Source organism: Sapajus apella, unplaced genomic scaffold (assembly GCF_009761245.1).
Source record: "Sapajus apella isolate SASKATOON/1434 unplaced genomic scaffold, GSC_monkey_1.0 scaffold23, whole genome shotgun sequence".
In the NCBI taxonomy this organism is placed as follows: domain Eukaryota; kingdom Metazoa; phylum Chordata; class Mammalia; order Primates; family Cebidae; genus Sapajus; species Sapajus apella.
The window spans coordinates 29358304-29375281 of NW_022436963.1; the positions used below are offsets into that span (position 1 = coordinate 29358304).

Consider the following 16978-nt stretch of genomic DNA (forward strand, 5'->3'; position numbering starts at 1 on the left):
AATTGGTTAAATTCCACTGACGTTCAGACTTACAAATAGTTTCCCCTCTTTTTTTTCTGACTTATTTTTCTGCCTGGGGTATTTGTTTTATAACCAAAGTTATACTGGCATCCCTGTTTTTAAAACCTTTTTGAGTCAACTCTGTTGACACCTAATTCCAGACTCAACCTTAGTGGCAACTGAGGCAATTGTAAAGCAACTGAGAGAATTCATGCTGTTAGGTTTTTAAATATAAAGAGTTTACTTTCTCTTTTATCCTGTACAGTATAAACAGCAATAAAAGTTATTTCTTGAAGGATGAAGAATAAATAAATCAAGGCATATACTGCAAAAGACATGTTTACCTAGGTATATTGCATTATATCCCAATGAAGAATAAATAAATCAAGGTATATACTGCAAAAGACATGTTTACCTAGGTATATTGCATTATACTCCAATGAAAAACTGCACATTTCTAAAGATATAAATGAATAATAAGGACCACTTATCATGCAAGCATTTTTTTTACTACTACTGTACTTTTGATTAAATTTCTGAAATGGTCCTAAAATATAACTCATAAGTTCAGGCTGTGGCCATAGACATAAAATTCTGTCAGTCCAAGTTGAAATGGTGTTGCCACCTTGAGTCTTTGGAAAAATAGAAAAAGGATTTTGCTACAAACTACCCAATGGTTGGCCGGGTGTGCTGGCTCACGCCTGTAATCCCAGCACTTTGGGAGGCTGAGGTGGCCTGGCCAACATGGTGAAACCCCATCTCTACTAAAAAATACAAAAATTAGCCAGGTTCAGTGGCAGGCACCTATAATTCCATCTACTAGGGAGGCTGAGGCAGGAGAATCACTTGAATCCTGGAGACAGAGGTTGCAGTGAGCCGAGATTGCACTACTACAAGCTAGCCTGAACAACAGAGTGAGACACTGTCTCAGAAAAAAAAAGAAATACACACACGCACACACACACACATGCACACACACATGCGCGCACACACACACATGCACACACACACATATACACATCTCAGTGGCGATTTCCTGCCAATTGCACATGGTGCAATTTGTCATCCCACATTAATGCTCCTGGGCATACCTGTCTACAGACAATCCTCTTGTTCCAATCAGTACTCAACAGTAGATGGCGAGGACAGTGTCTGTCGTGTCTATGCTCATGTCTGCAACCCCACCATCAAGCACAGTGTCATGCGCAGGACTGATGCTCAGTGTGCCAGGCCCTGTGTGGAACAGAAGCAAATTAGTGCACAGCCCTAATGTGCGACGTGTGGTGGAACCTAACAGAGGAACAAGTTAGGTCAGGAGTGCGGCACGCTGGGGAGTGTGTAACAAGCCTGGCCCACTTTTGGTACCTTGCCTAAAAATTTCCCATGCAGTGTTTGAAGTAATATAAACAAATGAGGTGATTTGACTTCTAAAACTTAATTATGCTTGGAAATGCAAACTTTTAACGAATAGCTACATAGATTAATTTCTTTTTCAATAACCATGAAAGAGGACATAGTCACTTAAAAGAGAAATCATACCAGGTAATGAAATGTTCAGTGTGATAATTCATTAGACCAAGTATTAAGGATATTATTCAACATGGCTATAAAAGTACCATCACTTTTCATGTGTTTATTAATTTTAGGCTCATGGATATTAAAAGATTTTACTTTTTTTTCTCTCTGCGTCTCCTTTTTTCTACATTTTTGGGGGTTCCATTTCATCCTTTTTTGTCTACATGGAAATATGCTTACCTTGCTTTAGGTAAATACATTAGTGAACACAAAACCAAGTGAAATATTTCAGCAAATTTGTGTAAATTTTGTATAAAATGAAACATTCTTGGAAATTCAAGAACCCCTACCAGAAAGAAAAAGCAGAACGCCTCCTTCAGTGAGATAAAGTGCCATTATCTACTTTTTGTTGTTGTTTCTTTATTTGTAGATTTCTTGCTTAACTGAAACTTCCTAAGATATTTCATTAAACCCTATACCCTATTTTGGAAACTCATTTATTTTCTAAGAAATCTTGGCAGAATATATGTTCTCATTTTAGTTGCATAAATTATCTGGAGCAGTGCAAAATAAATGCCTTATATTTATATAAGAATTAACAAAACCATAGGTGTTGTTTTAATATGAGTCACCTTGCCACGGGCTTGTACATCTCAGTTACTGAGCCAAAACACAAGAATAGAATCAACATGACCTTTCTAATAACGCAAGTTTAATAGCACCATTATTAGTTCTGTCCCTGCTAATAATAATACAATTATAAGGAGTTTTGTTTCCCCTTTTTGTTCTTTAAAAGTTTGCCATGTATTTAGAAGTCATTGTTTCTCACTTTTCCTAAGCCCTCCTCCCGGCCCTGGGTGTAGTGAAATTATGAGGAGGTGGAGCACAGAGTATTGTAAGAGCCCATGCCATAGAAGAAAGATATTTATTTGCTTACTCTGCGGTGAGTGAAGCATTTGATTTCCACTTACTGAGAAGTGCGTTGGCCATGCGATCAGGAGCAGCAGCAGGGCATTGAGAATGAACCTTATCTCTGGGTACACTTTTTAACTTAGAGGCGGTTCTTCACTCTTTCATCATCACAGCTGTAATGGTTAAAAACTCTCAGGCAGCTTCCTTTACGATGGGATGGCAACACGTTTTCTCTAAGCAAATATGGAGGAGGATTTGTACAGAGCAACTAGGCAGGAGCCAAACTGGAACTCCCAACAACCGAACTGCTGACAAATGAAAGAATCTCTCTTGTCCAGATAGCCATTATCTGATAACTGTCTCATCTGCATTTTCACTCTCCTTCAGAGCTGGTTTGCTATCTTCAGGAGTTGGAATCAACTTTTACTCGTGGTGACAAGGTAATCAAATTTTCTATGGGTACATTGCATTTCTGTTTTATTTATTTCTATTTATTTATGTTTTATTTATGTTTATCTAGCTTTGTTTGGCTAGAGTAGTTACTGTGCCTCTATCCCCTATGCAACACTGACACATTATTTGATAGAAAATAGGGCCTGAGGAGTACCCTCTCCCTACTCACAAGGCAATAACAGCAGTTCTCAGCCCTTAGAGAATGCCCTTAGCTCTTCTCTGTTTTGTGAGCAGGTCTGGTACTCTCAAGTAAATCTGTGTGGGGGATGTGTTTCTGGGTGTGATACATTACTAGTGTCTGTCAGCTCAGATCGTCCTACACAAATTGTAGCAATGGCATTGTTGGTCTGTGGGTGCACCACGTTCCTCACATCACACCCATTGTAGCACCCAGCTGTCTTCAGAATGCTTCAATTTCAGCAAACCTACTTGGCTTTTCCCGTCTTTTGTACCATTTCTGTTTGATTCCTTGTGGGAAATTTAGAGGTAATTGACTACAAAGCTGACTTTAGAAAAAAATACGGCTTAGAGTGTGAATAGATAAGAATAGTTCTTATTGCATGACCCCAGGCAGAGAATAGTAGTTGCCTTTGGAAGGAAACCTTCAGTCTTAGCCCAAGAGATGAGTGATACAGGATTCCCTGTCTCCTTAGTAGCCAGTTGGGAGACTCTCAGAGCAGATGAGAAAGATGGTTGCCCTGGTTAGATCAGTGGTTCTGTTTGTGAGATGATAGATGGGCCTCCTGGAGGAAATTTCTGAAAGGCTCGGTGTAGGAGCTGTGCAAGTACAGTCAGTGTGTGTGCTTGGGGTTCCCAAGGTGACCATTTTAGCAGTTGCCAAAATGAAACTGGTGCAATTATTATCAGGTTGAAATTGTCAGAACTGAAATGTGATTTTCCTTGGGGAAAGGGGAAGTAAAACAAAGAATAGAGAGAGAGATCCATTTATTTGCTAAGAGACACTCAGAAAAGTTTAGACATAGTATCAACCATGTGGCCTACTTTTTGAAGTCCTGCACATCTATTTATACATGTAGCATATTTGCCACTAAGGAAGCCTTTACAAATACTTATTAATCATTGTGAGGACAGTACTTTCTGTCTTAAAATACTGCTTTAATGGTCTCTCTCTCTCTCTCTCTCTATATATATATATATATAATATGTGTGTGTGTGTGTGTGTGTGTGTGTGTATATCTCTATAGAGATATACACACACACATATGTGTATATATACGTGTATCTATATATATATATATAAACGTGTGTGTGTGTGTGCATATATATACATATATATATATATATATATACTTTTTTTTTTTTGAGACAAAGTCTCCCCGTCACCCAGGCTGGAGTGCAGTGGCACAATCTTTACTCACTGCAACCTCCGCCTTTCATATTCAAGTGATTCTCCTGCCTCAGCCTCCCAAGTAGCAGGGATTACAGGCATCCACCACCAAGCCTGGCTAATATTTGTATTTTTAGTAGAGACAGGATTTCACCATGTTGGCCAGGCTGATCTCAAATTCCTGACCTCAAGTGATCTACCTGCCTCGGCCTCCCAAAGTGCTGGGATTACAGGCATGAACCACCACACAATGGTGGTCATGGTCTCTATGTTTCTTACATTCATTTACTCAAATATTCATTGAAGGCTCCTATGCGCTATGCTAGGCATGGTGGAGGGTATAAAGAAAATTAGATCTGGCTACTCCTTCCATACTGACTTCATGGCTATATGATCTGTAATTAACTATACCAATAAAAACGAGCAAACAAAGCAAACACATGCTCATATAGAAACATTGTCTCTATGTATCCATATAAGTACAAAGGACAACAGAGGCAGGGACTTGTATTGTTTATGGCAATAATTTCATTCTTTATAATAAAATATAAATGTCCAAAGACAGTATAATAGAACATGCTGGAAGAATTCACAAAAGTAGGTTTTTAAAAAGTGAAATCAAATGCGTCTGCATACCTTAAGCAAAACAATGTGAGTTTAGCCAAAAAGAAATATGAATAGTAATAATATGAAAATCAGGGTTAAGTGGCTGCACCATGAACTCTGGTTAAAAGAGCTTCTTAAAGATATCAACTTCTAGAACTTGATTCCATGGAAATAATGAAAACTGTAGATCAAGATTTATGTAAAAGAGAACAAAATTCATTGTACCTTTACTTGGAATAGTAAAAGTAATATAGGAATGGTGAAGATAAATATGTAACTGCTCAAGGTTGAAATATGTGATGTGGATGTTAAAAGGAATGTTTATCAAGAACTGTATTTTTCTTTTGAGACAGGGTCTTGTTCTGTCACCCAGTCTGGAGTACAGTGGCAGGATCTCAGCTCACTGCAATCTCTGCCTCCTGGGTTCAAGTGATTCTCATGCCTCAGCCACCAGAGTAGCTGGGATTACAGGCGTGTGCTACCATGCAAGCTAATTTTTGTATTTTTAGTAGAGACAGGGTTACACCATGTTGGCCAGGGTGGTCTCAAACTCCTGGCCTCATGTGATCCTCCCACCTTGGCCTCCAAAAGTTCTGGGAATTCAGGCATGAGCCAATCAAGAACTTTTAATAACATAGGGTATTATGAAAAAATGTTAAGTAAAACAACAGGAGGGTATAAACACATGTAATTTTTTTTTATAGTCTTATTTTTGGTCAGAAGATCAGACTGATAGGAAAAATTATCTCTAAGTGGTAGGTGTATTAGTCAGATATTGCTACAGAACAAACAACCACAGATCCCTCAGTGGTAAACTGTGATAGGCATGTATTTCTAGCCCAAGTGTCTGAGTTTTGAATGGGACTTGTCTAATCTTGGGCTGGGCTCCAGATCACAGAGTGAGTTCAGATTTGTTCCAAGTATCTGCCATTCATCTGGAATGAGTGAGCACCCAGGGTATAACCTTTACATAGTGACAACAAAAGTGCAAGAGAGCAGGACCAATTGCACAATCACACATCAAGCATATGCTCATGTTACATTCCCTGACATCTCAAGAGTTTGAGCAAATTGCATGGCCAAACCCAGAGTCAAATGGACGAAGCCCAAAGTACATTCCACCATGATAAGGCCATGACAAGGGTGTGGACATGGACATCTCTTAGTAGGGAGTAAAGTAATGAGACCAACAGTTCATTCTACCAAGTCAGGGTTAATGTTTCTTTTACTTTTATTCTGCATTTCTATATTTACAAATGTTTTATTCTGTACAAATTCAGGAAGAAAAAGTTATTTTAAAAATTATTAGAAACAGGCCGGGCGCGGTGGCTCACGCCTGTAATCCCAGCACTTTGGGAGGCCGAGGCAGGTGGATCACGAGGTCAAGAGATCAAGACTATCCTGGTCAACATGGTGAAACCCCGTCTCTACTAAAACTACAAAAAAAAAATTAGCTGGGCATGGTGGCGCGTGCCTGTAATCCCAGCTACTCAGGAGGCTGAGGCAGGAGAATTGCCTGAACCCAGGAGGCGGAGGTTGCGGTGAGCCAAGATTGTGCCATTGCACTCCAGCCTGGGTAACAAGAGCGAAACTCCGTCCCCCCACCAAAAAAAATTATTAAAAACATACAGATCAATTTCATAGAATGGAGAGTCCAAAAATAAACTCTTGCATTTAGGGTCAATTGATTTTAGACAAGAATGTCAAGACAATTCGGTGGGAAAAAGATCAGTCTCTTTCAAGAAGTGGTGCATATCCGCATGCAAAAGAATGCCTCACAGCATAGATAAAAATGAATTCCAATAGAGTAAAAGACCTAGAAGTAACAGGCAAAACTATAAAATTACTGGAAGAAAACATAGGCATAAATCTTCATGATCTTGAGTAAAGCAGTAGTTTCTTTTCCCTTCCCTCCCTTTCCGTTTACTGATGGAGTCTCACTTAGTCCCCCAGGCTGGAGTACAGCGGTGTAATCTCAGCTTACTGCAAACTCCCCCACCTCCTGGGTTCAAACAATTCTCCTGCCTCAAACTTCTGAGTAGTTGGGATTACAGGCACGTGCCACCACACCTGGATAATTTTTGTATTTTTAGTAGAGACAGGATTTCGCCATTTTGGCCATGCTGGTCTCAAACTCCTGACCTCGGGTGATCCACCCACCTCAGCTTCCCAAAGTGCTGGGATTACAGGTATGAGCCACTGCACCCAGCCAGTAGTTTCTTATGTAAGATACAAAAGCAGACACAACAACAACAACAAATAGATAAATTGGATTTTACCAAAATTAAAAGCTTTTGTGCTTCAAAGGATACCATCAAGAAAGTGAAAAGAGGCTGGGTGCAGTGACTCACATCTCTAATCCCAGCACTTTGGGAGGCCAAGGCGGGCAGATCACCTGAGGTCAAAAGTTCAAGACCAGCCTGGCCAACATGATGAAACCCCATCTCTATTAAAAAATACAAAAATTAGCCAGGTGTGGTGGTGGGCGCCTGTAATTCCAGCTATACAGGAGGCTGAGACAGGAGAATAGCTTGAATCCAGGAGATGGAGGTTGCAGTGAGCTGAGATAGTGCCACTACATTCCAGCCTGGGCAACAGAGAGAAACTCTATCTAAAATAAAGTAAAATAAAAATAAGGGAAGTCAAAAGACAAGCCACAACATGGGAAAAATATTTGCAAATGTATATCTGACAAGGAACTTTTATTTCAAATATATCAAAAACTCTTACGAACAATGAAAAGAAAAATAACCCAGCATAGCCCAGGAGCTCGAGGCTACGGTGAGTCATGTTCAGGCCACTGTATTCCAGTCTGGATGACAGAGCAAGACCCTGTCTGAAAGAAAGAAAGAAAAATAAAAAGAAAGGAGTAAAATAACTTAGTTTAAACATGAGATAAAGAATTTGAACAGACATATCTCCAGAGAAGATGTACCAACAGCCAAGATGCTTAGGAACATCTGCTCAATATCATTGGCCATTGGAAATGCAAATTAAAACCACACTGACAGACCTCTTCACACCCACGCCAATGGCCGAAATGAAAAGGACAATAACAAGTGTTCATGAAGATGTGGAAAAACTGGAACCCTCATATACTGTTGCTAGGGAGACAAAGTGAGGCAGCCAATTTGGTAACAGCCTGGTAGCTCCTCAAAAAGTTAAATATGGAGTTTCTATACTTCCCAGCAATTCCATTGCTAGGCAAATACCCACCTGTGAGAATTAAAATCATGTGTCTACATAAAAATTTATATGTGGATATTCACAGAAGAATTAGTTGCAATAGCCAAAGAGTGAAAACAACTCAAATGTCCAGCAATTAATGAATGGATAAATAATATGTGGTGTATTCGTGCAATGAAATATTATTCAGTCATCAAAAGAAGCACTGATAACTGCAACATGGATAAACCTTGAACACATGAAGCTTAGTAAAAGAAGTCAGTCACAAAAGATCACACATTGCATAATTCCACTTATATGAAATGTCCAGAATAAGCAAAATCTATAGAGATAGAAAATGGATTAATGGTTGCCTAGGACTTTCAGGGGATGAGGGAGTTTGGGAAAAATGGGAAGTTACTGCTAATGGGTGTGAGATTTTCTTCTGGGATAATAAAAATATTTTAAATTGATTACAGTGATGGTTGCCAACTCTGCAAATATATTAAAACCATCGACTTTTACACTTTAAATTGGTGAATTTTATGATATGTAAGTTACATCTCAATAAAACTGTCATTAAAAAAATACCCTAGCAGGATTAAATGCCCTAACAGGATTGACACAGAATTCTGGATAGTTAGAAAAATTCTAGTGTAAAATCTATCTGTGGATTTATCCAATAGATTGTAGCTAAAATTAAAAGCATGTCTTTATTCAATAAAGAATTTCTGTAGCTTCAGTTTTTTTCCGTTCTTTAGAGACCAGTTCTTTGCTCTGAAAATCAGGAAAATCAACCAGAATGTGTAAAAACAATAGCAAAAACCATACAATTAAACTTATTTTGTTAATGTAGGTTAATGTTGCATTTCAGTTAAAAGAGAAACTGCCATATTCCTGGGACTGTCAATTACCTTATACACATGATCATATCATAGCCTTATAAACCTATTTTACAGATGAGTATACTGAGGTTTAGATAATTTACATAGCACACTCTTTGTGATGCTCTCCAAATTCACATTGCCTAGTATGGCAAAACCTTAATTCTATGATTGTTGTAATTATTATTTTTTAAAAAACAGTACAAATGTATAACTTCTACTTTTTGATTTGACAGTGGTAGGTGCAGAGTTCCTCTTGAGAAACTCCTGATTATTTCAGAGTAAGTCTGAATGTCACCTTATTTGGGAAGATCATTCTCTCTTGTCTCTCCTTCAAGTGTGCATTAAAATGCTGCTTGTATGTGTCTATTCAACATTTTTTTTGAGGTCTCTCCCAGGCTGGAATGCTGTGGTGTGATCATGACTCACTGAAAACCTACTTGGCTCAAGTAATCCTCTTGCTTCAGCCCCCCCAAGTAGCTGGGACTACAGGTGCACACCACCATGCTAGGCTAATTTTTATATTTTATGTAGAGACAAGCTTTCGCCATGTTGTCCAGGCTGGTATCGTACTCCTACACTCAAGCGATAAACCCACTTTGGCCTCCCAAAATGCTGAGATTACAGCATGAACCATCACGCCTGGCCTCATTTAAATTTTATACCATACCAAATATTATGTTTATATCTCTGTCTCCACTACAGAGATGGCCAGGTGCAAGTCTCATATCTCCAATCTGAATGTAGATTAAACAATAGGTCTTTATTTTATTGAGGTTGGTTTTGCCAGAATTCATCCTAGTATCTATCTAGCACACAGAGTATGTTCTCATGCTTTAAGGAAGGAGAGTTTCTGTTTTTGTAAAAGAGAATTCCATTTGAACCTATATTTTAAAGGTAAAACATGCAATGGAGAATATCACAAGGAAGCTGAATTAGGCTTCTCTTGATTTTGATCTGAGGCTGCTGATAATTCAGAATTTTGAAGGTGATTATTCTCAGCCTTTCCCTTGGGCCTTCATTCTTTTAACTATTATTGAAGTCCTATCTTTTAAAATTAATGACCTGATATGACATTTCAGAGCAGCTAAAATTGATTTGTCTATTTACTTACCTCTTTTAAATGTAAAATAAAATTGCATTTGTGTGTAAAATCCCCCAGCACCAATGAGAATTGCAATTCTACATTTGCTGAGAAATATCTTTATTTGTCCTCTGGGAGATCTTAAACTTTAGTTGCCTTCTATTAAACTTTTATGAGAACAAAACTAGCAAATGACTTTTTCCTCCAAACGGGTACTTTTTGTTGTTTCAAAGAAAGAATGCATTCTTTAAACAGAACTTGTTCTTTTAAGCAAATTACTCAGTGTCACTTACAATGAAAAGTGCGGATGGGGAGGTGTGTGAAGAAATTGCAGAATATTAAAATTAGGTCATATTTATGTTTTTATTTAACTTGTCCAAATATTGCCTCAAATAGCTCTCCCAAGAGGCCTAAAGTACTATAAGTTTTTTTGCAGAGGTAGAGTCTCACTATGCTGCCTAGGTTGGTCTCAAACTCCTGTGCTCAAATGATCCTCCTGCCTCAGTCTACTTAAATGCTAGGATTATAGGTGTGAGCCTCTGTGCCCAGCCTAATTCATATTTTTATGGAAACCATTATTTTACCTTCACTGTCCTATTTTATTTATTTATTTTTGAGATGAAACCTTGCTGGGTCACTGACACTGGAGTGCAGTGGTACAATTATGGCTCACTGCAGCCTCAATCTCCTGGGCTCAAGTGATCCTCCCACCTTAACTTCCCAAGGAGCTGGGACAATAGACTTGTGCCACCACACCTGGCTGATTATTTTAAAAATCTATTTTTAGTAGAGACAAGGTCTGGGTCTTTTGCCTCGGCTAGTCTCTAATTCCTTAGCTCAGGTGATCCTCCCACCTTGGCCTCCAAAGTGCTGGAATTGCAGGTGTGAGCTACTGTACCCAGCCTAATTCATATTTTTATGGAAAGCATTATTCTTCCTTCTCTGTCATATTATAAAATGCAAGTGCTTTGGTAACAGTGATATATTAGGGAAGGCTGATGTGGAGGAGACAGTCCTGAAGTGAGTGCTGGTGGGCAGAGGCATACTCTATCAGAAAGATCTCACCCTGCTATTTGATGGGTCTACTTCTACTCAGTTGTGGGTTTTCATTTGAAATCTAACTACCTGCTCATGCCTGTAATCCCAGCACTTTAGGAGGCTGAGGCAGGTGGATCACCTAGGGTCAGAAGTTCCAGACCAGCCTGACCAACATGGTGAAACCTAGTAGCTACTAAAAATACAAATATTACAAGGGCCTGGTGGTGGGCGCCTGTAATCCTAGCTACTTTGGAGGCTGATGCAGGAGAAACGATTTAACCCAGGAGGTGGAGGTTGCAGTGAGCTGAGATTGCATCACTGCACTCCAGCCTGGGCAACAGAATGAGACTCCATCTTAAAAAAAAAAAAAAAAAAAAGAAGTAAAATAAAAATATAAAAGGAAAAAATGAAATTGAACTACTTGTCTAAAACCTAGAAAATGGGGGTGGGAAACAGAGAAAGTATTCAGCATTGAGGCGGATGCAGTTAATGCTAAGTCGAGCCATCGATTCTTTTTGACATCATTTTTCTTGATAGTCCTATTATCTTTTCATCTACTAGTTGGTAAAGCACAGGCTTGGAGGTTGTGGTAAGGCAGCCCTGTGGACCCATTTTAGACTTCTGATCTCCAGGACTGTAAGATGATACACTAACGTGGTTTTAAGCCACGAAGTGGGTCCTAATTTGTCACAGCAGCCATAGGAAATGAATGCAGCGGTCATCAGTGATTTCCTCTTTTCCTCATGTCTCACTCCATCCTCACACCTTCCAGTTTGATTCTGGTATCCACGCACTTCTATTACCCGCTGTGACAACGTCCTGACCCACCCTCCTGGGCACAACTGTCCCAGCCTCTAGCCTGGGCTCTCCAACCCATTTTCATGCTGCAGCCTGCCTGATTGCAGGAAAGCACAAATATGTTTATCAAAACTCCTGCTTTGAAAAACCTTTAATGTCTTGCTATTATCATTAAAGTTAAATCCAAATGTCATCCTGAGAAGCACCCAGCACTGCATGCTCTAGTCCCTGCCTGCTTCTCTAGCCTTATCAGTGTTCAACGTTGGTTTTGAGGCGGAATTGTCTGGGTTCAAATTCTGTTTGTGCCACTTACTTTCTCTAGGATCTTATACAAATAGACCTCTCTATGCTTCAGTTTTTTTTCTTTTCTATAAAGTACCTAATTGGGTGAAGATTAAACAAGTTAATCCAAATAAAATGCCTGGCACTGTTCTAAACCAAATATAATTGGTAGGTAGCCTTATTCTTACTATATTACTCATTGCCACTGGCACATCGTGAGCACTGAAACATTTGGTAAATGAATGAATGCGTAAGTGACTGGAGGTAATGTTACGTTCACAACTTCTCTATGTGTACTATTGCTTCTCTCTCTAGTGTGCAGAATGAATCAGTGTCACAGAAACACAGTCAAAACTTAGATAAACCAAGAGACAACTGAACACTAGGGAGACATATTTTGGCTACTAGATGTACAAAGAACAGGATCTAAGATCTGGTTTACTATGAAGAAAGACGGAAGCTCTTTGAGAAAATTGCTAAACTCTTGAGGACATCTATAGTAAGCACTGAAGGGCACTCAAACCAGAGTTAAGACCTAACATTGATGTTTCTAAAAAACATTGGTATATATTTCTAAGCTGTTCTTATCTCACTTTCCTGAAAAAAAATTTTTTTTTGAGACAAAATTTCGCTCTGTCACCCAGGCTAGAGTGCAGTGGTGGGATCTCAGCTCACTGTAAACCTCCGCCTCCCACGTTCGAGTGATTTTCTTGTTTCAGCCTCCCAAGTAGCTAGGATTCCAGGCTACTCAGATTGTTTTTGTATTATTGTTCCTTTTTTTGTAGAAACAGAATTCCACCATGTTGACCAGTCTGGTCTTGAACTCCTGGCCCCAAGTGATCTGCCAGTCTCAGCCTCCCAAAGTGCTGGGATCACAGGTGTAAGCCACCACTCCTGGCCTCCTGAACTTATTTAATAAGGAGTAGCCTTCTAAATGAAGAATAATATTCATGACTGTGGTGTTTCCATAGAATGGTATAAACTTGCCAGATGCTAGCAGTACTCCCTGTCTATGGTATTTACTTTTGGGTATGCCCTATAGAAAGAGAAAATTTCCAGTAGGATTTCTGTGCAGTAAATGTCAGTTCCTTTGCAGATAAAGTTTTATTTCCCTTAGGGTGGATCTATATTAAGAGATAATAGAAAGTATCTGGTATGGAGGAGAGGAATTTGAGATTGCTTTGGTTGTTCTCACAGTATCCTAAGGGTTGAACTGGGCATTCTGTTCAGAGTTCTTTCCCCCTTTAGTTTAATGGCCTCAAAGTTCTCAGTCCTGCTTTCATATGTACATGTTTCAACACTTGAATTAAGTTTCATGTTCCACTTTTTTTTTTGCTAATATATAAAAGTGTGATTGCTTTTGGGGGAAGGTTCATTGAGATATAATTTACAAGCAGGAACGTTTATCTTTTCAATGTACTTGGTGTGGTTTGGGTCTGTGTCCCCGTTCAAATCTCTCATCAAATGGTAATCTCCAATGTTGGAGGTAGGGCCTGGTGGGAAGTGACTGGATCATGGTGAACACTGGGATTTCCCCATTGGTGTTGTTCTCCTGATAGTGAGTAAGTTGTAGTGAGATCTGGTAGTTTAAAAGTGTGTAGTACCTCCCCATCACCCCTTTTTCCTGCTCTGGCCGTTTAAGAGGAGCCTACTTCCCCTTCTCCTTCCACCATGATTGTAAGTTTCCTGAGGCGTCTCCAGCCATGCTTCTTGCACAGCCTCTTTTCTTTATAAATTGCCCAGTCTCAAGTGTTGCTTTACAGCAGTGTGAGAATGGGCTAAAACAATACTGTTCTACGCATTATGGCAAACACACGGTTACTTAATCACCACTATAATCAAAACACAGAACAATTCTATTACCTTTTTCTCCTCTCAGAATTTTCTCATGCACTTTTGTAGTAAATACCTCCTCCCATCTTGAGCCCATGGCAAGAAGTGATCTATATTTTGTCTCTATTTTGCCTTTTCTGGATGTCATATGAATTCTGTCTATTACATGCAGTCTCTTGAATGTGGCTTTCTTCACTTGAGAGTCCGATGTGTTGCTGTGTGTATCAGCAGTTTGTTCTTTCATCTTGTTTAATAGCATTCCATTGTATGGATACACTCCAGGTTGCTTATCCATTCATCTGCTGAAAGAAATCTGGGTTATTTTTAGTTTGGAATAATTATAAATAAAGTGAGCACACCATTCACATACACTTTTTAGTGTGAACATAAGTTTTTATTTCTCTAAGGTAAGTATCCAGGGATAGAATTGCTGGGCCATAAGGTAAACGTATACCTAGTTTTACCAGACACCATTAAACTGTTTACCAAAGTGGCTGGACCAGTTTGTATTGCCACCCACAGTGTATGAAAGTCTCAGTTGCTCTTCCTCCTCATCAGCACTTGATATTTCCAGGTGTTTCAATTTTAGACATTCTAATGGGTATGTAAAGGTATCTCATTGTTGGACAGGTGCGGTGGCTCACGCCTGTAATCGCAGCACTTTGGGAAGCTGAGGCGGGTGGATCGCCAGGTCAAGACTTGGAGGCCAACCTGGCCAACACAGTGAAACTTCGTCTCTACTAAAAATAGAAAAATTAGCCAAGTGTGGTGGCACGTGCCTGTAATCCTGGCTACTTGGGAGGCTGAGGCAGGAGAATGGCTTGAACCTGGAAGGCAGAAGTTTCAGTGAGCCGAGACCACACTATGGCACTCCAGCCTGGGTGACAGAGTGAGACTCCCTCTCACAAAAAAAGTTGTGTAATTTGTATTTCACTAGGGATTTTATTATATATATATTATATATATATATATATATATATAATATATATATTTACATTATATTGCATTTTATTTTATTTTAGACAAGGTCTCACTGTGTTGTCTAGGCTGGAATGCAGTGGTGCAATCATAGTTCAATACAGCCTGAACTTCCTGGGATCGAAATGTTTCTCCCACCTCAGCCTCCTGAGTAACTGGGAATACAGGCACACAACACCAATACTGGCTATTAAAAAAATACAGAGAAGGGATCTCACTATATTTCCCAGGCCGATCTCAAACACCTGGGCTCAAGCATTCCTTCCACTTTAACCTCCCAAAGTGTTGGGATCACAAGCAAGAGCTATCATATCTGGCCTCTTAGTGATTGATGATGCTGTATATCTTTACATATGTTTGGTTGCTAACTATATAGCTTCTCTTATTACACTTCTTCAAATATGATATATATTTTTACATACTACATTTTTGCTGCTAGTATATAAAAACAGAATTGATTTATGTATATTAACCTGGTGTCCTGAGACCTTCCTAAATTTGTTAGTTCTGGTAGTTTTGTCAATTATGTGTAAACCACCATCATGCCATCTGAAAATAGGGACAATTTTACTTCCTTCTGAATTGTTACACTTTTCATATCTTTTTCTTGCTTTATTAATGTTTATAAACTATAGACAAATGTTAAAAAGAAGTGGTAAGATGGGGCATCCTTGCCTTGTTCTTGATATGAGGGTAAGTGTGTTCAATATATTAACGTAAAGTCTGATATTGCCTATAGATTTTTCATGGATGCCCTTTACCATATTGAGGAAGTCTCTTCTAGATTTTTTTGGCAGTTTTTACGAGTAGGTATTGAATTTTAATTGGTCTTTCTGCATTTATCGGGATGATGATAGTTTTTCTTTTTCAGCCTGTTAATATGGTGAATTACATTGATTGGTTTTTAGATCATTAAATTCACCTTGCATTCCTTGCATTTGGGATAAACCCAAATTGGTCACGATGTATTATCTTTCTATACACTGATGGATTCAATTTGCTGACATTTTATTAAAGTTTTTTTGTTTCTATGTTCACTTAGTCTATTAAGCTGTACATTATTTTTTTTGTAATGTTGATGTTATGTTATTTGGGTTACACTGGTCTCAGAATAAGGGGAAAACTGTTTCCTCTTCTATTTTTTAAGCAAATTTTGCACAAGATTGGAGTTCATTCTTCCTTATGTGTTTGATAAATTTGATCATTGAAACCACCTGGGCCTGGAATTACTTTTGTGGGAAGTCTGTTGAACAACATTCAATTTCTTTAAAAATGAAGAGCTATTCCGATTTTTAAATTTTATTCTATTTCAGTTATGACAAATTGTCTTTTTTATAGAATTGGTGCATTTCATCTACATTGTCAAATTAATTGGCATGAAATTATTCATAATATCTTCTGCTAATGTCTATATGATCTGTAGTAACATCCCTATTTTTATTTCATTTTCTTAGCCAGTATAGTAGGAATTCTCTCCCTTTCTTCTCTCTCTCTCCAGTTGACCTTCCATAGCCATGGGTTTTGCATCAGTGGATTCAACCACCACAGATCAAAAATGTTAAGTAAGACTAGGCACTGTGGCTCACGTCTGTAATCCTAGCACTTTGGGAGGCAAAGGTGGGTGGACCTGAGGTCAGCAGTTTGAGATTAGCCTGGCCAACGTGGTGAAACCCCATCTCTACTAAAAATACAAAGATTAGGTGGGTGTGGTGGTGGGTGCCTGCAATCCCAGCTACTTGAAAGGCTGAGGCAGAGGCTGCAATGAGCCCAGATGGTGCCACTGCACTCCAGTCAGGGCAACAGAGTGATGAAATTCCATATCAAAAATAAATAAATAAAATAAATAGCAATTTAAAAATACAAAGAAGCAATATAGCCTAACGACTGTTTACATAGCATTTACATTATATCAAGGTATTATAAGTAATCTAGAAATTATTTAAAGTATACTAGTCAATGTGGATAGGCTATATGCAAATACTATGCCATTTTATATAAAGAACTTGAACATTGGTTGGGGTGGCTTTCTGAAACCATTTCCCCATGTATACGGAAGGACAACTGTGTATACACATGTATATA

The 16978-nt window shown here is 38.8% G+C and overlaps 1 protein-coding gene across 3 annotated transcripts in view; it reads right to left on the bottom strand.

Annotated features, from left to right (window-relative positions):
* Nucleotides 1-3017, bottom strand: part of IL5RA (interleukin 5 receptor subunit alpha) — a 42893-nt gene extending 39876 nt beyond the window's left edge. Inside the window, exons 1-2 of one of the 3 annotated variants that reach the window (XM_032290512.1) lie at nt 2487-3014; nt 1092-1233 (exon numbers count right to left, since the gene is read on the bottom strand). The gene's annotated coding sequence lies outside the window, so the exon portion shown is untranslated. Of the gene's footprint in view, nt 1-1091; nt 1234-2486 lie in introns of all 3 variants that reach the window. The other 2 variants (XM_032290513.1, XM_032290510.1) reach the window with 2 other exon arrangements.
* Between the last annotated feature and the right edge of the window lie 13961 nt (nt 3018-16978).